Source organism: Macaca fascicularis, chromosome 7 (assembly GCF_037993035.2).
Source record: "Macaca fascicularis isolate 582-1 chromosome 7, T2T-MFA8v1.1".
NCBI classification, from domain to species: Eukaryota; Metazoa; Chordata; class Mammalia; order Primates; family Cercopithecidae; genus Macaca; species Macaca fascicularis.
The window spans coordinates 130,317,680-130,339,279 of NC_088381.1; the positions used below are offsets into that span (position 1 = coordinate 130,317,680).

At 37.5% G+C, this 21,600-nt stretch overlaps 1 long non-coding RNA gene across 2 annotated transcripts in view; it reads left to right on the top strand.

Moving 5' to 3' along the window:
• Positions 1 to 3,245: 3,245 nt before the first annotated feature.
• Positions 3,246 to 21,600, top strand: part of LOC135971668 (uncharacterized) — a 58,890-nt gene continuing 40,535 nt past the window's right edge. The window contains exon 1 of one of the 2 annotated variants that reach the window (XR_010587919.1): positions 3,246 to 3,326. This is a non-coding gene — a long non-coding RNA (uncharacterized lncRNA). Of the gene's footprint in view, positions 3,327 to 16,184; positions 16,353 to 21,600 lie in introns of those variants that run through there. The other variant, XR_010587920.1, reaches the window with a different exon arrangement.

The window sequence follows — 21,600 nt, forward strand, 5'->3', positions numbered from 1 at the left end:
TGTTTGTTATTTTGATAAAAATGTTTGGTGTCAATGAATGCCCTGTGAAATCAAGAACATAAATCAACAATAGCTTGTGTTATGGAGACACAGTCTGCTCTACTCATTAGCAGTTCCTGTCATGGGAACATTCCTTTTTCTTATCCAGAACAAGGTAAGACTATAACCTTGACAGTTAGCCGTTCATCTGTTAAATGTATATTGTGTGGCCCTGTGATCGATGGTCCACATTTATTACTCACAAATTTTTAGTCCCTATTTGCCATACTGTGGAAAAGTTAAATTTGCCTCAATACTTTAATTAATTCCAACACAGAAATGTCAATGAACAGTCATGACGAGTGCTCAAAGTGCCTGTGAGACAGACAACAGGTGACTCATTGCAAAGAACATAAATTTTAGATGTGCAAGGAACATAGTGTGTTTAAAGCTATTCATTGGCAGATGATTAAAAATGGAGGTTCTTGTGAGGTACACAATGATTGTTGTCATGAGTTTTTCTGATATGTTAAAATTTCTGAAAAATAATTGACACAGCCACAAAATCACTGGTATAGCCTTAGTCTTAGTATACAGATGGATGAAGTCAATTCTATTAAACTCAGAGTAGAAAAGGTTAGCCTGAGAAGTAAGCAGATTTTGCTTTTATACAATCACTTATGAGTCTTTGGCAAGACAGCCTTACCAGATACCACCTATCTAGAAAGGGTTTCTCCCTCTGAGAAAGGCTGTAAGTGGACCAAGAATGAGCATTTGAGTCATAAAGAGCGATGAGTACTACAAAGAAACAAAAGCATATTCAAATCTAATTGGATGAATAATACTAAAATAGAATGAAAGATTTAACAGGAGCAGACACATTTGAACTTGTGCTTTTTACATTTTCTCTTAGAGATATGACATTTCATCCTTTCCTCAAAACCTAATAGTATATAGGTTATGTGTCATACATATAAAATAAGCACATAATATTCCCTTTGTTTCCAGTTTATCACTTAAGAGTGCCTCTTTGTGAGTCTGAAATTGTGTATTCTTAGAGCCAGTTACCTGCATACAAATGTACAGAAAAAAGTGAAGAATGCTGGTTTCTCTTCTCTAATATACAAAATATAAGAGAGTTGGGGTTTTTAACTCATGCACTGGGAGACTCAGTAATCTATCTATGGCTTATTTGGCAAGGTTGTTAATTGTGATGCAGTACATGATGCAAAAGCTCTTAGGCTAGATAAGTACTAGAAACCTCTCATCTCTTGTTATCTGGGTTTCCAAGGTGATGAGAGTGTAGGAAGAAACTAGAAGATCAGGTGTAATATCATAGCTAATCATATTTCTAAAATATTTTTTTCCAGGATATTACCTGACTCTCACAGTGTCAGGATTTTCTAGGCAAGACTGGCATCTTTCTTAAGCTATAACAGTGTGTGAACAATGTAAGAAGCTACAAATACTGGGAAGGTAGATTCTGATCCCTGCAACAAAATAGTTGAATAGTAGAGTACTCTAGAGGTACAAATTTGACAGTTTTATATTCCAGGTCCCACCACTTGCTGTTGGGGGCCAAGTGCAGAAGGAAAGGAATTTAGGAAATAATGAATTAATATATAGAAATAAGTATAAGGTAAAGAGCTTTAAAGAAAAATGTTTATAGGAAGGTAACTCTCAGCCAGGCATGGTGGCTCATGCCTGTAATCCCAGCACTTTGGGAGGCTGAGGCTGGCGGATCACCTGAGGTCAGGAGTTCGAGACAAGCCTAGCCAACATGGTGAAAACCCATCTCTACTAAAACTACAAAAATTAGCCAGGATTGGTGGCAGGTGCCTTTAGTCCCAACTACCTGAGAGACTGAGGCAGGGGAATTGCTTGAATCTGGGAGGTGGAGGTTGCAGTGAGCTGAGATCGTGCCAATGCACTCCAGCCTGGGAAACAGAGCGAGATTCCATCTCAAAAAAATAAAAAAAAGTAACTCTTCTGCTCTTTACAACTCTGACACTAGTGTTTTTCCTGTTTCTGAAAAGAAGCAGGATTATAAATTCCTCTGAATGTATGACAGAAAACAAAAAAGATACAACATATCAAGTAGAAGAGAGATTTATGACCTGAAATCGGTACATTTGTTCATATTTGTGCATTAGCAAACAGAGATAGGAATAGATCTCTTAAAATTGTCCTTAAAACATCTAAACTATAAGCACTTGAAGACAGAGATTGACCGATCTTAGTTGATATATATTTCCTAATGCAAGAAGGTTATGAATCTGATTTGAATTTGATTTGAATTTCTCTGAGTATAGAGGAAAATAAAGAAATACCAGAACCAGGGTGATGAGAAAAAAATGTAATTTTCCTTACCCGGTCAGTATGTAGGCATTCATCAATGCACTAGTGAAAGGAAATTTGTGGTTAACGCTGAATTCCCACACTCCCCACTCCCTATTGATTATACAAATAGGGAGTGCAATTTGCACTCCTACAATGACACTTACATACGCATATCCGAAATTAGCTTGTATTGTCTATTAGTGTGTTTCTGGTTGATTCTGTCATAAAGAGTTCAGTTTTTCTTACCTATTTACACTTGTTGTGTCTATAAAGTCTTAAGATAAAATACAGTTTTTCAAGAAAAGCCTGGACTATATAGACTCACATAAAATTATTGTAGAAAATACCATTGTTCAGAATTGACAGACAAAATAAACATGGGTCCTTGTTGTCCACACATCCACAGGGAAGGCGTGATTAGTGAGCTAATGTTCAGGCACAAAGAATTGTAGTACATGAACTTGTGAGCCTGTGGAAAGCTTGAAGTGTAGTGGAGGCCACAATTCCTTTAAAAGACACACTGCTTACAGTGCATGAACTAAAAAACACATTTTGTGTGACATAAAGTGTGGGGACTTGTTAACTGGGCATTACCTTTGTGCTCCAGCTACTTTTTCATATTTTATATTACTTGAATAAGTTCCTGAGTATGGGGTGGGAGAGCATGAATAAACGTAAAAGCTTACACTCTGAAAACTGAGAATTTATATAGAAAGACTTCTTTGTTATGAAAGTAACCCAAGCCATGGCAATGACCAAAAGGCATATTGTTAAACTTCTGGGACTTTTAAAAAGTGTATAAATAAAGGGTACACACTGAGGCTCCAAACCTGCTTAGGTCTTAGTTCTGTAGCAGGTAGCTTGCCTGAAATTTTTGCCTGCCTGATAACAAATTTGTTAACAATAAATCCTTGTGTTTTCATCCAGCAGATTAGTCCCGATATCAAGGCAGTGTCAACAGTAAAGGGGAGGATCAAGACTTTTTTTTAAGTGATGTTTCCTGGAAGGTAAGTTAGATACAGCAAAGATTGAAACAGGACTCAGTTTGTAGTGGGGAGTTTTGGATGCAAAAGAGAATAACTATGTGGAAGTCTAAAACAGATGCTAAAATTACTACGTATTGCAAGGCATTTATAGAAGAAAGACTTGAGACTGTGACCTTGAGTAGTGACTTTGTCCAGAATAGGCACTAAGGCCAGATGGTACCTGCTACTAAAAAATGGAATCTTATTATTGCTCCTTTTGCTCAGATCTAAATGCCTGAGCCAGCACCGTTATGCTACACATTTACTTCTCAGTTTCCTAAACAAGGATGACAAGTCTAATTTTATTATCCTTACTCTAGCAAAATACCCACTGTCATCTGTAAGGACAATATGATCAAGTCCTTTGGCTGAAGAATGTATTTCCTCAGCCATAATGTCCCCAAGGCTTCTAAATAAAATAGATATTCAAACTTTACTTTTAGAAAAAAAAAATCACTATGCTGCATTTCTAAAAATAAGTTTTGTTCAGAAAGAGCTGCTGTAATGCTAGAAGGAAGCATTCTAGCTGACGTTTATAGAGAGTGGCTATGGAGTCTCCTAACTGAGGTATGGTCAACAGCCTGAAATTAACTCTAGTCATGGGTAAAATAAAGGTAAATGGTAAATGATCTGAAGCCTAGTGAGGAAAGACCAAGAGCAGCAGTGATTGAAGCTCTGTGGGTCTTCTGGGTCAGACACAAATGCCTGCAGGGTCCAGGTTGGCAATACATATTTGTAAGCAGCAGTGGGTATAATAAAACATGCAGCCTTAGGGACTATGACATGTCGAGCACCCACATCTGGGGGCTAACATTCGCATATGAATGAATCACTAGTTTGTGATTCCACATCAGAAAGGTCCTGTAAGTGTTTTCCAAAAATTTTCCCAGTGTTATGTGAAAGAGCCAACATATTGTTGAGTCTGTCACCTCTTATGATCATTGTTATTGAGACCACCTCTATGCGAGATACAAGAAATATCATCCATTACAACAGAAGAACCCATGCCCTTCTGGGCCAGAAAATTCTTATTAACATACTATCTTGGTAAAAACTTTTAAGGCTAAAATCGAGGGAGAAGATTTTTATTAACCAAAAATAAAATAAAATAAAATATTTAAACTCAATGCTTCATAGATTACAAGATCTAAGGTGAAAGAAAATTCTGGAGATAAAAGGAATGGAATCAAAGTAATAGGGCTATGTTTTCTGCTACAAACCAAATAGAGAAAACGTATGATTTTTTGGTGACTCATTGAGAGAATGCTTTTATCATGTGGCAAGGAGAAAAACTCTTTCAGAAAGAATAAGACCATTTTGTCCTAATCAAAACATTAGGAAATAGCTGAAAATAACATTCTTCTTCCTCCTTTGGAAACTCAGTTGTCTACTCATTTGGAAGAAGCCTTTTCTTAAGATCAAGAGAAGAAAGCTCTTCTGTGTTGTGATTCTTTTAATGTTCCAACAAACAATAAAAGACATGCACACATAAAGCTTAACTAATTGATATCTTTCAGGAGTATTAAAGAGAGGCACAGAAGAATGCCTCTACATAGGACAGGAAAACGTACTTGGTAATCAGGGATCATGTGGTAGCAGCCACACTGTTTAAGATTGTGGGTCAGAAATGTCTTTAAGATGTCAAACAAATGAAAAACAAAAACAAACCAAAAAAACATTTCATGCTCATGGACAGGAAGAATCAATATTGTTAAAATGGCCATACTCCCCAAAGCAATTTATACATTCAATGCTATTCCTACCAATGGCATTTCTCACAGAATTAGAAAAAACAATTTTAAAATTCATATGGTACCAAACAAGAGCCTGAATAACCAAAGCAATCCTAATCACAGTACCCAACTTCAAACTATACTGCACAGCTACAGTAACCAAAACAGCACGGTACTGTTACAGAAATAGACACATAGACCAATGGAACAGAATAGGGAGTTCATTCCCTATTTGATAAATGGTGCTGGGTAACTGGCTACCCATATGCAGAAGACAGAAACTGAACTCCTTCCTTTTATCATATACAAAAATCAACTCAAGATGGATTAAAGACTTAAATATAGCATCTAAAACTATTTAAAAAAAAAACCCCTACAGGAATACTTAGAAAATACCATTCTGGACAGAGGCCCTGGCAAAAATTTTATGACACCAAAAGCAATTGCAACAAAAACAAAAGTTGACAAGTCGGACCTAATTAAAGAGTTTTTGCACAGCAAAAGAAACTACCAACAGAATAGACAGACAAACTACAGAATGTGAGAAAAATTTGAAACACTATACATCAGACAGAGGTCTAATATTCAGCATCTATATGGAAGTCAACTCAATAAGCAAACAACCTCATTAAAAAATGGGCAAATGACATGAACAGACACTTCCCAAAAGAAGACATACACGTGTCCAATAAGCATATAAAAATAAGTGTTCAACATCACTAATCATTAGAGAAATGCAAATCTAGTAATAAGTGAAAAAATAACAGATGCTGATGAGGCTGCAGATAAAATGGAATGCTTATACACTGCTACTGGGAATGTAAAGTAGGTTAGCCACTGTGGAAAGCAGTTTGGAGATTTCTCAAAAAACTTAAAGCACAGCTAACATTCAACCCAGCAATCCCATTATTGGGTATATAACCAAAGGAGTATAAATTTTTGTACCACAAAGACACACGCATGTGTATGTGAATCACCACACTCTTCACAATATCAAGGACATGGAATCAACCTAGATGCCAGCAGTGGTGAACTGGAAAAAGCGAATATGGTATATATATATATGTGTGTGTATGTGTGTGTGTGTATATATATATATATATATGTGTGTGTGTGTATATATATATATATGTGTGTATATATATATATATATACACACACACACCATGGAATACTATGCAGCCATAAAAAAATAACAAAATCATGTGTTTTGCAGCAACATGGATGGAGCTAGAGGGCATACATAATACTAAGCAAATTAACACAGGAGCAGGAAACCAAATACTGCATGTTCTTTCTTTAGGTGGGAGTTAAACATTGAGTACAAATGGGTATGAAGAAGGGAACAATAAACACTGGGGCTTACTTGAGGGCAAGGATGGAGAAACTGCCTATCAGATACTATGGTCATTACCTGGGTGATGAAAAAATAATTTGTTCACCAAACCCCTGCAATATGCAACTTATCCATATGACAAACATGCACATGTACCCTCTGAACCTAAAATAAAAGCAGAAAAATATGAAAAAAAAATCCTGGTCTCAAAAAGAAAAAAGGTTTTTAACTAGAATTTCATTCATTCACTCAACAAATACTGCCAGCACTAGGAATGTATCTGCAAATAAATTCCTGCGCTCTTCAACTTCCAGTCCAGTGCAATTGGCAAATAAATTAATGTATATTGAACATATCAGATAGTGACATGTGCTATGAAGAAAATGTAGTATAATAGAAGGAGATGAAAGATGCTGTGGTCGCGAAAGTAGTCAGAGAAAATCTCTCTGATAAGGTAACATTTGAGCTGAGACCTCGAGGAAGTAATGTGGTGAGCCATCTCATTCCATTATGTTTGTGCCCTGGGCAGAAAACAGCAATTTCTAGTTGTGAAAGATCTGAAGATAGGAGTGGGGTTTTCGAGTTTGAAACAAAAGAGGTAATTGTATATTGACTAAAGAGAATGGTGGTAGCCCTAGTTCCATTTGGTTATGTCATGTCCTGTAGTTCCTTAAAGGTCAAAGCAAAGACTGTATCTTAATTGAAGTGGGAAAGGAAGCACTGCAGCATTTTATGCAAAGAAGTAACACAATCTAGTTCACATTTTGAAACTAATAATTTAGAGAACATTTGAAAAATATGTTGTAGGAGTTCAGGAGTAAAGGAGCAGAGAGACTGGCTCTTGCAGTAATCCAAGTGAGAGAGAATGACTTGAATTAGGATGGAAGTAGGTGAAAGGCAAGAAAATAAACTGAGTAGATTTGCTGATGTATCAGGTATATAGAAAAAAAATAGTCAAAGATGATGCTGTGGTTTAGCATAAGCAATCAAAAGAACAGAATTGCAGTTTACTAAGAAACATGGATCTGAAAGCAGCAGGTTCAGAGACTAGGGGAAATTTAGAATTCAGTTTTGGAAATATTGAGTGTCAGATGCCTTCTCCATGTGTAAAATTTGAGTAGGCAGCTGAGTATACAGCTTTGGAGAGCTATAGTTATAAATTAGGAGTTAGTATACAAAAATACATAAAATACATAAAACCGTGCATCTGGTGAAATCACCTGGGGAATGAGTATAAAGTGACAAGAAAAGATGTCACTAACATTTAGAGACTGAGAACATGAGGCAATTCCAGCAAAGGGAACTAAGAAAGACTTACTTGTTAAAAGGAAAATATGAAAATTATATCCTGGTAGCCAAGTGAAAAAAGGTGTTTTAAAGAAAATTAGTAAGCAAACATTAACTGTGGCTATTTGGTAAAGTAAAATGGCACCTGAGAACTGACCACTGGATTTTGAAGTATACAGCTGGCTGGTAACTTTGATTAGAGCACTTACAGGAAAGCGGTAGGAAAGAATAATCAAAATAGAATGAGCATTATTTTCTCCAGCCAAAATGGAGTAAGATTCATCATCCCCCTTCATATAATTAAAGGGGGAAAATATAATAGGCAGACAACATATATGAGACAATGGTTTAAGATGCTGGTTATCAAGCAATGAAGAACAGTGATTCCTAAGACACTGGAAACAAGTAGTTGAGCCCTATAATTCCTCCAGTTGACAGTTTTGAGAGAGTTTCCAAGACTGCACCACCAAAAGGAGGCAGAACCAAGGCAGAGTTTGGCAGTAAGATGACCAGCTGGTTCCAGTTTGTCTGGACTTTTCCATCTGAAAAGTCAAAGTTCTGAATCTGACAATCCCCTTCTACCCAAATCCCATGATAACAGGAATAGTTGGTCACTTTACCTAAAGAACTTGAATTAAAGTGGAGCTGAGAATCAAGAAAACAAAATCAGCTACAGCTCACAGGGAAGACCACCAGAAAGGAAAAGCAGTACAGAGATCTGAAGGTCACCCTCAATTTTTCATCTGAGTATTGATTAGTATATTCAGATAAGGAAATTGCCTGACACTTGGAAATAACCAAATGAAAAGATTAACGGCAACAGAATGTGGTTTTTCTAATCAGAAAAACCATGAATAGTTTCTATTTATGGAGCCAGTCAGGAAAGTATCACATTTTATAGGCCATTAGGTGAAGCAGTCAGAAGTATCTTGCCTCAGTACTGGTAATAATTAGCTCTAGATGAAATAATGCTGTGGTTTCAACCTAACAAGTCTCTAAGGCTGAAAAGATCAAAATGTTCACAAGTTACTTAAGTACATTATAGAACAAAGCTCAAGAAAAGTTATAGGAACACAAAAACATGCAATGCCCAAAGAAGTAAAATTCACAATAAATGTCATCAAAAATTATCAGACATGAAGGACATCAGCAAAATGGAGAAATTGGGAGGTGGGATATTCAGCAGCCTCCTAAGACACACCAAGTAAACTCCTGCATACTGATCAATTCTCTCCTAGAGAAACTCCCATACAATGGACAAATGAAAAATTATCCAAATTAAAACACTTAAGAAAAGTGGAGATACACTCACTAACTCCATTCTGAGCACAGAATCTTATGCTTGGGAAGGAACCCCCAGATTTTTCCCAAGGAGAGGTTTGTACTACATACACAATGCCCAAATTGTACAGTCCCTGCTGGAGCACCTGGCTCTTAATCTCTGTGCTTGAGGAGAAAAGTAAAAAAAGAGTGAAGACAGCCTGGAAACTTATGTGGCACCAGCAAGCAGAATATTATCCATTATTAGTGCAGCAGAAGGAAAAGAGAAAGAAATAATGGCAGAAAACTTCCTAAATTAGGAGAAGCAAATAGAAATCCCAATTCAGGCCGGGGACGGTGGTTCATGCCTGTTATCTCAGCACTTGGGAGGCTGAGGTGGGCAGACCACTTGAGGTCAGGAATTTGAGACTAGCCTGGCCAACATGGTAAAACCCTGTCTCTACTAAAAATACAAAAATTAGCAGGGCATGGTGGCAGGTGCTTGTAATCCCAGCTACTCCAGAAGCTGAGGTAGAGGTTGTAGTGAGCCAAGATCACGCCACTGCACTCCAGCCTGGGAGACAGAGCAAGACTCTGCCTCAATTAAGAAAAAGGAAAAAAAAAAAAAAAAAAAGGAGGAATCCCAATCCAGGAAGTATATTAGTTAGAAATAATAAATGAATTCAGTAAAAATTCAGGACGCCAAATCAACATACAAAACCACTAGCATTTCTATACACTAACAGCAAACTATCTGGAAGAGAAATTGAGAAAACAGTCTGATTTACAATGGTAACAAAAAAATAAAAATACTTGGAAATAAATTTATCCAGGACATGAAAGACCTCTATGCTCAAAACTATAAAACACTGATAAAAGAAACTGAAGAAGACACAAACAAATGGAGGGATATCCTGTGTTTATTGACTAGAAGAATTAATTCTGTTAAAATGCCCATATGGCACAAAATGATCTACAGATTCAATTCAATCTCCACCAAAATTCCAATGTCATTTTTCAAGAAAAAAATTCTAAAATTCATATAGAACTGCAAGACACCAAATATGCAAAGCAATCTTAAGCAAAAACAAGGCTGGAGACCTCATACTTCCTGGTTTCAAAATATATTATGGAGGCTATTGCAATCAAAAGAGCATAGTACTGCCAGAAAAACAGATATATCAGCCAACAGCACAGGATAGACAGCCTAGAAATTAACTCAAGTATTTATGGTCAGCTGATTTTCAACAAAGGTGCCAAGAACAACTGGGATAGGACAGTCTTTAATAAACAGTGTTGGCCAAACTGAATATCCACATGCAGGAGAGTGCAATTAAACTTTTATCTTATGCCATATGCAAAAATTATCTGAAAATAGATGCCTTAAACATAAGTCCTGAAACTAATTTTCTCAGAAGAAAACAGAGGGGAGAAGTTCCATGGCACTGGTCTGGGCAATGAATTTTTTCCGGTAAGACTCCAAAAGCACAGACAAAAATGCAAAAAGTACACAAATTAGATTGCACCAAACTAGAAAGATTCTGTACAGCAAAGGAAACAATAAACAGAGTGTGAAAATAATTAGGAGGAAATATTTGCAAATGATGCATCTAAAAATGGGCTAATAGCCAGAATATATAAGGAACTCAACTCAATAGCAAGAAAACAAATAACTTCATTAAAATATGAGCAAAGGATCTGAGCAAATAATTCTTAAAAGAAGCTACATAAATAGCCAACATATATATGAAAAAAAATGCTCAATATCTCCAATCAGGAAAATGTGCATTAAAACCACAATGAAATATCATGTCACACTTGTTAGAATCACTCTTATTAAAAAAAGGAGTGATAACAAGTATTGGCAAGGATGTGGGAGAAAAGGAACCCTTGTGCACTGTTGGTGGGAATGTAAATTAGTACAGCCATTTTGGAGAATAGTATTAAATTTCCTCAATAAACTAAATATAGAAATACTATATGATCCAGCAATCCCACTTTTGGGTATATATCCAAAGGAATTATTGGGAATAATTAGCATTATTCACAATAACTAAGATGTAGAAGCAACTAAGTATCCCTCAGTGGAATAATGGATAAAGAAAATGTAGTCTATATACACAATGAAATAATATTCAGCCTTAGGAAATTCTATCATTAGTGACAACATAGATGGACCTTATGTTAAGTGAAATAAACCAGACAAAGAAAGACAAATACTGTATGATCTCACTCACATGTGGAGTCTTAAAAAGAATTTCATAGAGACAGTAGAAAGGTGATAGCAGAGGCTAGGGGGAAAAAGGGAGGGATGGAGAAAACAAAAGTGTTGGTCAAAGGATATAAAGTTTCAGTAAGACTGAAGAAATAAGTTTTAATGATCTATTGCACTGTGTGGTGACCACAGTTAATGATAACATATTTCACATGCACTCATACAGATTACAGATTTGGCAAAAAACAATTCCGGTGATCAAACAGAAATACTAGGTGTCTTCTTACCCTGCTGTGCACATAACTGCTTTTGAAACAGAAAGTAACTTCACTGGCTTCTTGAGGTAAATGTGGCTTTAAGTAAAAGCTTTTGGAATGTCATTAGCTGGAAGAAATGCCCATGAAGGCAATAACACATTTTAAACTGAAGTTTTCATTGTTGCCATGTTGCATAGCCAATTGACTCATCTGAATTTCCCACCAAAGGCATTGGGTCTAAATGGAAAAAAACTTCATTTGTAACATCTTGAAATTCACTTTTAGAAGAATTGATTACACCTAATTCTAAATCTGTCATGGTTTCGGGATTTAATTGAAACCTATTTTCCTCTGCAAAGTCCACCCGATCTTCAAATAAGCATTTATAAGGTACATTACTTTTTTCAGTCACTAACATGTAAGTAAGTAGATTATTTTAGGATCTTCAGATCCAACAAGGGTATGAATTGTATATAATTAATAAAAATAGTGCGGACAGTTTTGAAAGTGTCATCCATTTTAGCCAAAATGAAATGAGCTAGTTTTTCTGTTAGATTTAGTGGTGTATATAAGCAGTGTATCTTCTTCAATAGTAAAATTCATAACCAAAATTAGTTTACTATTTAATGTGTTTTTTAACACTGGAGGAACATCAATATCACCAAGTGTTAAGAAGCTCTTTGAGCTTGTCGGATTATTTGTATTCTCCAACAAAGGATGGCATTTGCAGGCAAGCACGCTGCTATGTTTGAAGGGGCAGAAGTTGGACACAATTGAATAATTTGGCATAGGAGATTTGTTGTATCTTTTTCCTGCATTTTCACTTCTTTAGTCTTTAAAATACTCACTGTGTGTATTAGTCTGTTTTCACACTGCTGATAAAGATAACCCGAGACTTGGCAATTGGCAAAAGAAAGAGGTTTAATGGACTTACAGTTCCATGTGGCAGGCGAGGACTCACAATCATGATGGAAGGTGAAAGACATGTATCGCATGGCAGCAGACAAGAGAGCTTGTGCATGGAAACTCCCCTGTATAAAACCATCAGATTTCATGAGACTCATTCACTATCACAAGAACAGCATGAGAAGGACCCACCCCCATGATTCAACCACCTCCCACTGGGTCCCTCCAACATTGTGTGGGAATGTGAGTGGGGATAGAGCCAAACCACATCATTCTGCCCCTGGTCCCTCCCAAATCTCATGTTACTTTCACATTTCAAAACCAATCGTGCCTTCCCAACAGTCCCCCAAAGTCTTAATTCATTCCAGCATCAACCCAAAAGTTCACAGTCCAAAGTCTCATCTGAGGCAAGTCCTTCCACCTCTGAGCCTGTAAAATCAAAAGCAAGTTAGTTACTTCCTAGATACAATGGGGGTACAGGCATTGGGTAAATACAGCCATTCCAAAAGGGAGAAATTGGCCCAAAGGGGCTACAGGTTTAATGCAAGTCCAAAATCCAGTGGGGCAGTCAAATCTTAAAACTCCAAAATTATCTCCTTTGACTCCATGTCTCACATCCAGGTCATGCTGATGCAAGAGGTGGGCTCCCATGGCCTTGGGCAGCTCTACCCCTGTGACTTTGCAGGGTATAGCCCCCACTTCTGGTTGTTTTCATAGGCTAGCCTTGAGTGTTGTGTGGCTTTTCCAGGCACAAGGTGCAAGCTGCCAGTGGATCTACCATTCTGGGGGCTGTAGGACTGTGGCCTTCTTGTCACAGCTCCACTAGGTGATACCCCAGTAGGGACTCTGGAGGCTCCAACCCACATTTCCCTTCTGCACTGCCCTAGCAGAGGTTCTGCATGAGGCCCCCACCCCTGCAGCAAACTTCTGCCTGGGCATCCAGACCTTTCTATATATCCTCTGAAATCTAGGCAGAGGTTCCCAAACCTCAATTCTTGACTTCTGTGTACCCACGGGCTCAACCCCACGTGGAAGCTGCCAAGTTTTGGGGCTTCTACCATCTGAAGCAACAGCCTGAGCTGTACCTTGTCCCCTTTTAGTCATGGCTGGAGCAGCTGGGACACAGGGCATCAAGTCCCTAGACTCCACACAGCAAAGGGACCCTGGGCCCAGCCTACAAAACCGTTTTCCTCCTAAACCCTTAAAGAGGCTGCCACAGAGGTCTATGCATGCCTTAGAGACATTTTCCCCATTGTCTTGGTGATTAACACTTGGCTCTTTGTTACTGATGCAAATTTCTACAGGTGGCTTGAATTTCTCCTCAGAAAAAGGGATTTTCTTTTCTATCACATTGTCAAACTGCAAATTTTCCAAACTTTTAAGATCTGTTTCCCTTTTAAAAGTGAATGCCTTTAACAGTACTCAAGTTATCTCTCAAATGCTTTCTCAAAAATTTCTTCTGCCAGATACCCTAAATCATCTCTCTCAAGTTCAAAGTTCCACAAATCTCCAGGGCAGGGGCAAAATGCCTCGTTTCTTTGCTAAAATCTAAGAGTCACCTTTGCTCCAGTTCCCAACAAGTTCCTCATCTCCATCTGAGACCCCCTCAGCCTGAATTTCATTGAACACAGAAATGAAAAGAAACTGAAGTAATTCTCCGTGCATTAAGTATGAAGTGGGGAGTAATCGGAAATTAAAAGCATCTCCAAACAAGATGCAGCAATCCTTCCATCTAGTACTACATTATCAGCATTTTGGTCAAAGCCATTCAATAAATCTCTAGAGAGTTCTAAACTCTCCCACATTTTCCTCTCTTCTTCTGAACCCTCCAAACTGTTCTAACATCTGCCTGTTACCCAGTGCCAAAGTCACTTCCACATTTTTGGGTGTCTTTTCAGCAGTGCCCCTCTCTACTGGTACCCATTTACTGTATTAGTCCATTTTCACATTACTGATAAAGACAAACCTGAGACGGGGCAATTTACAAAAGAAAGCAGTTTAGTGGACTTACAGTTCCACGTGGCTGGGGAGGCCTCACAATCACGGTGGAAGGTGAAAGGCATGTCTCACATGGCGGCAGACAAGAGAAGAGAGATTCAACCACCTTCCACCGTGTTCCTCCCCCAATATGTGGGAATTTGAGATGAGATTTGGGTGGGGGACACAGCCAAACCACATCACTGCCCTTGTATTTGGAGAGAGGTTCATAGTCTATTCCTTATCAACTTGGCACCCATATATGTGTCTTTAAACGATATTTATTCCAAATAAAGAAAGTAACAAGATAATAACTCCACCTAACATGATGCGACTATTCTGTGATTTTAGACTTCAGGGATTATGGTGTTTAGGTGTGTGTCTCTAGGCATTATGACCCAAACCAGTATATATCATGTTTCGTTTTTTTTTCCTTCTTTTTCAAGAGAGAGACAGGGTCTTGCTCTGTCATCCAGGCTGGAGTATTGTGGTGGTATGATCATAGGTCATTGCAACCTCAATCTCTTGGTTTTAAGTGATCCTATTGCCTCAGTCTCCCAAGAAATTAGGAGTGCATGCCACCATGCCCAGCCAATAGTTTTTATTTTATTTTCTGTAGAGAAGAGGGCTCACTATGTTGCCCAGGCAAGTCTTGAACTCCTGGCCTCAAGCATTCTCCTGCCTTGGGCTTCCAAAGTGCTGGGATTACAAGCATGAGCCAGCACAGCTGGACCATATTTTCTTTATTTATTTATCAATGGATGTTTGGGTTGTTTCCACATTCTGACAATTGTGAATAACGATGCAATGAACACGGGAGTGCAGCTATTGCTTCAAGACCATAATTTCAATTTCTTTGGATGTATACTCCAAAGTGGAATTATTGGATCATATGTTAGTTTTATTTGTATTTTTTGACAAATCTCTGTACTGTTTTCCATGGTGGCTATACCACTTTATATTCCCAGAAACAATGTGCAAGTGTTATGATTTTTCCACATCCTCTCCAATTCTTGTCTTTGTTTTTTATAATAGCCATCCTGATTGGTGACATCACGTCACAGTTTTGATTTACATTTTTTGATGATTAGTGATGTTGAGCACCTTTTCATATATCTATTGTCCATTGTTACGTCTTCTTTGTAGAAATGTCTATTCAGGTCCTCTGCCCATTTTTAAAATGAGTTATTTGGGGTTTTTTTTCCATTTAGTTATAGGAGTTTCTTATATTTTTTGAATATTAACCCTCATTCCACCATTTTATCAGTTATTGTTTTACTCTTTTGATTATTTCCTTTGCTGTGTAGAAGCTTTTTACATACATATAGTCACACTTGCCTGTTTTACTTTTGTTGCCTGTGCTTTTTGTGTCATATCCAGAAATAATTCCCAAGACCAAAGTCAAGAAGCTTTACTATCCGAAACTATAAAATTCCTAGTAGAAAACATACGAGAAATGTACATTTTAAGTGCCAAACAGCAAGAATCTTTTGCTAAGTATCCAAATATGTTGATGTAACCCAACAGAAATTACAAGTATGTGAAGCCTGTGACATGGTGAAACTGCTTTTTAATACTCCCATGGAAGCTTCATTAGACTTACTCATCAGTTCACTCTGTTGGCTAAAATGAATGGCCAGTTAGATCTTGTCTCAAGTTTTGTTTCTGAGGTCATAGCATCAGGAACCCCAGTATTATTGACTATACCAGTTATTTCTATGGCCATTGCAATATCTGAAGCACAACCACATTTTAGGATGATTTTTCTCCAAATACAAAAGTTGTTTGATGTTAAAAACTCCACACCACTTTTGTCTTATGAACTGTAGTACATACATCTGTATATTTCATTTTACCTTCAGTTAATACTAGGACAACAAGCACTGAAGCTCTACCAGGACCTGTAACATAACAGCAATGTGATAACCAAGCTCTTTACAAAACTTGTTACAAGACTTAACTAGTGGTCAACAATCTGATTGGTCAACAATCTGATACCAACATTAAAAAATCATGGATGCCTTCTTTCTTCACCAGGTTTGTGCTGTAAATTTTTTCACATATTCTTACTATTGCAATAACTCTGTATATCTTAAATTTTTCTATAATTTTAAGATTGCATTGGTCAGATTCTATGTAATAAAAAAAATCATGGTCTTGTATCTGATTTCTACAGGGTCTGAGCAGTGTATTTGAGCCATGTTAATTGAGTTAACTACATCCATTAGGTTTATGAAAGAATTTTTTAAATTGAATACAGAAATGAAAGGAAACCGAAGTCTTCTTCAACATACTTCACTTGTAATTCTCAGTGCTTCAAGTATGAAGTTGGGAGTAATAGGAAATAAAAAGCATCACCAAATGAGATGCAGCAGTCCTTCAATCTAGTAGTACTGAGCCACTAGAAAGGAATTACACTGAGGTGTGCCTTATCCAGGTAAAACCTTCTGGAAAATGTCCTGTAAATTTCAATTCAAAATTCTGTGTCAAGTTTAACCACAATATGGGGAATCTTGGTGGATTAGTGATGAATTTCAACAATTCAGTTGTCTCCACAGAGGTCAGGCTTGCTTGGTAGTAATTTCTACTGCCCTTGAGAAACTCCATAAATATGACCAAAAATACCACGGGGAAAAATGTGTTTCCTCACTGAAGACTGTGGTCTAATCATACAACTGGTCTGTAGGCAGCAGCAGCACAGGCGGTGAGACCTCAGACTCTGCCATTCAGTGGGTGACTCCAAGGAAAACGTAGTCCCAATCTGGCCCACATTAGAGGGAGCCAATGTGCATGCTGAGGCTCAAAGATTAGTTTTTATTCAAGGGATGAAATGTGGGAGAGAAAGGAATTCCAAAGATGTCAGTGAAGACTAATGTTATGAACTGAACCTACTGAGCCAAGAGAAGGACTTAAGGGATGGAGGTGGATGTTCATGTGTATTTTGTAGGAAGAAGCATAAGGATGTTCATGGGTTGGACAGGGGGTCTATTAGTTGTCCTTCAGGACTACTGTAATTGCTATACTTCCAAAGGGTAGACCAGAACCTCTTGGCTGAAAACTCTTCAGAAACTTATGCCTCAGAATAAAACTCCTAATTTTCACCACATCATACATAGTCTGCTTACCTTTCTATCCTCATTTGCCATGCATCCTCTTCTCCTTCATCTTATTCTCTAGCAATTCAGGTTCCTTGTTACAACTCTAAGGTTCATGTTTTCCTACCTCTGTCCCTTTGTTAAAAAGGGCAGTTGGGGGAGGTTGGTAAGAGTTAAAACCTGGATACTCAGCTCCAAACTTTCCATCAAATCTGGTTTCCTTCTTACTAATTGGAAGATGATTATGATGTACAGCTAGTTTTAGACACCATCCTAAAAGTAATAGACCCACTTCCTTATGCCGTCAGTATAGAAAGATAGATCAGAATCTGCCTTTAACTTTGAAGCTGTCTGCTCCACTTACCAACTCCCAGGAGAGAATGCCAGTCCTCGTGTCACTGCGTGGCCTTTCCATTCAGAGATTATCGAGTTTCTGCTCCAAAGACTGCTTTCAGCAATGCAGAGGCCTTCACTCAATGGAATTCTTATTTTTAGAAATGCTGCATTCTCTAAAAATAGTCCCTGATAGTTCTTATCATCAGAATCTAAAATCCCCTTGGGTAAATGCATACAAGTACACATCTTTACAATTATGGGACCTGACTAGGAAGCTGTAGCACTGACATAAAATTCCAAGGATTGAAGACAAATAAGATGACTTGTATAATATTTTAAAATCTCTGGACAGAAACTGCTATATATAGGTATGACAGAATAATAGTATAAAAAAAATACGGCAAACCTAAAATAACTAGCCATCAAGGAAGACCCACACATGCACACACACACACACACCAGTTCCCTAACTGTTTTTCAGTCAGGTTGCCAAGGATTGAAGACAAATAAGATGACTTGTATAATATTTTAAAATCTCTGGACAGAAACTGCTATATATAGGTATGACAGAATAATAGTATAAAAAAAATACGGCAAACCTAAAATAACTAGCCATCAAGGAAGACACACACATGCACACACACACACACACCAGTTCCCTAACTGTTTTTCAGTCAGGTTGCTAAAGGACAGTTATGAATATTAATATTAAAGGACCTATAATCTGGGTGGATGGTTTCCCAAGCTTTCCCCTGTGTATTTGCCATGGGCTTTTTGTTCATTCCTCTAAGCTCAGTTAAGAAAGGAGAAAAAAATGCTCATTTTCTCTCTGTGTTAGTGTAGAGGACTTTCCTAAACCAGTAAAATTATCAAGGATTGTAATTACTATCCCTCCCCTGCAATTACCTGTTTTCTTCTTCCTCTTTAATAATATTTTTTCTTTGTTGTGTTGTTGTCTTTGTCTTCTTTTAAGGTAACATTTCTATTCACTGCTACAGCTCAAGGGCCTCTTCACTTTCACCTTACTGCAAGTGACTTTTCTGTTCAATGGCAGTCAATGAAAGTATGAAGGTTTTCAGAAATTCTCCTCCTTCCCCTTTCTTTATATTAACCTCAAAAACATCATATTTACCCTAGTTCTGTGGACCTCTTGCTCAACCCCATTCCAATACTGTAAATTCTCCCTACTCCTGCTGACACTGTCAGTTACATCCAACACAGTGAGTCTTATAGTTCCTGCTAAAATAATGCCACATCAGGAATTCTCTTTTGCCTCTTCCCATTTGTCTCTCAGGAAGATGAACCAACATCACCTGCTATTTGACCATTTCAAAATGGGGCAGATACATTTTAGGAAGCATGGTCACTGTTCATTTTGGCTTAGAAGTCCATACTTTCTATTTTCCCAGGGAGAATGTGGCCACCTCACAATCCTTCCAGACTTGCATCTCTTTTTATCTCTTTATTTCTGAGAACCCATCTGATCTATCTCCTTATTTTCCTCTGGGGAAATGGATAGATAGATATGAAGCTTTGAAGCTACTGAGGGTTGTTGATTTTTTTTCACATATTATAAACTATTATTAGTTATCACCCATCAATCCTTTTGTAACCTTAGCTTTCTTGTTTGTAAAAGTCTTCGTAAAAGTCACTTTTGTGTGCCTATTTCTCACTTTCCACAATTTCAGTTTCGATATACTTGAAATTCAGGACATTTCTATTAGGATCCTACTTGTCAATATTTTTAAAATACATTTCATCACAATCTTCTAAATTTCTAAAGAAAGAAGTGCACTAAAATATATCCTATGTATCATTCATGAGAATTTCCAACCTACATAGGCCAACATTTATATGTTGTGGAGAACCCCAGTAAGACACTCCACAAGATCATCCCCAAGACATAATCATCAGATTCTCCAAAGTCAAAATGAAAGAAAAAATGTTAAAGGAAGCTAGAGAGAAAGGGCAGGTCACCTAAAATGGGAAGTCCATCAGACTAACAGCAGACCTCTCAGTGGAAACACTACAAGCCAGAAGAGATGGGGGCAAGTAATCAACATTCTTGAAAACATTCCAACCCAGAATTTCATATCCAACCAAACTAAGCTTCATGAGCAAAAGAAAAATAGGATCCTTTTCAGACAAGCAGATGCTGAGAATATTTGTTACCACCAGACCTGCCTTACATTAGCTCCTGAAAGAGGCACTGAATATGGAAAGGAAAGACCATTACTAGCCACTACAAAAACACTCTGAAGTACACAGACCAGTGACACTATGAAGCAACCACATTAACAAGTCCTCAAAATAACCCTCCAGTATCATGTTGACAGGATCAAATTCACACATATCAAAACTAACCTTAAATGTAAATGGGCTAAATGCCCCATTTAAAAGACACAGAGTGGCAAGCTGGATACAGAACCAAGACCCAATGGTATTGTCTCTTGAAGAGACCCATCTCACATGCAGTGACACACATAGGTTCAAAATAAAGGAATGGAGAAAAATCTACCAAGCAAATGGAAAAGAGAAAGCAGCAGAGGTTGTGATCCTACTATCTGACAAAACAGACTTCAAACCAATAAAGATAAAGAAAGACAAAGAAGGGCATTACATAATGGTAAAGGGTTCAATTCAACAAGAAGGTATAATTATTTTAAATATATGTGCACCCAACACAGGGGCACCCAGATTCCTAAGGCAAGCTCTTAGAGACCTTCAAAGAATCTTAGACTACCACACAATAATACTGAGAGACTTTAACACCCCACTGGCAATATTAGACATATCATTGAGACAGAAAATTAAAGATATTCAGGACCTGAACTCAGCACTGGATCAAAGGGACCTGATAGATATTTACAGAACTCTCCACCAAAACCAACAGAATATACATTCTTCTCATCACCACATGGCACATACTCTAAAATCAACAACACAATTGGAAGTAAAACACTCTTCAGCAAATGCAAAAGAACTGAAACTGAAAACTGAGAGACTGAGGCAGTCCCTGAAAAAAAAAAAGCAAAAAAAAAAAACCTGAAAACTGAGGGACTGAGGCAGTCCCTCAGACCACAGTGCAATCAAATTAAAATGGAAGGCTAAGAAAATTGCTCTGAACCATACAGTTTCATGGAAATTGAATAAACTTTCTGAATGACTTTTGGATAAATAATGAAATTCAGGTAGAAATCAAGAAGTTCTTTGAAACTAATGAGAACAAAGACATAACATACATGAATCTCTGGAACCCAGCTAAGGTAGTATTAAGGGGGAAATTTATAGCACTAAATGCCCCCATAAAAATGTTAGAAACAACCTAAAATCACAACTAAAAGAACTTGAGATCCAAGAGCAAAAAGAAAAAACAACAACAAAAAAGAAAACCCAAAGCTAGCAGAAGACAAGAAATAACCAAAATCAGAGCTGAACTGAAGGAGATAGAGACAATAAAAAACCATTCAAAAGACTCACAAATATAGGAGCTGCTTTTGGTTTTTTGAAAAAAATTAATAAAATAGACTGATAGACTAATAAACAGAATATTAAAATAAACACAAGTGGAAACAAAGGGGATATTACCACTGAACCCACAGGAACATAAACGACCATCAGAGAATACTATGAATGCTGCTATGCACACAACTAGAAAATCCAGACAATTAGGATAAATTCCTAAATACTCCACCATCCCAAGACTGAACCATGAAGAAATTGAATCCTGGAACAGACCAATAATGAGCTCTGAAATAGAGGCAGTAATAAATAGTCTATCAACCAAAAGAAGCCCAGGAGCAGACAGATTCACAGCTGAATTCTACCAGATGTACAAAGAAGAGCTCGTATCA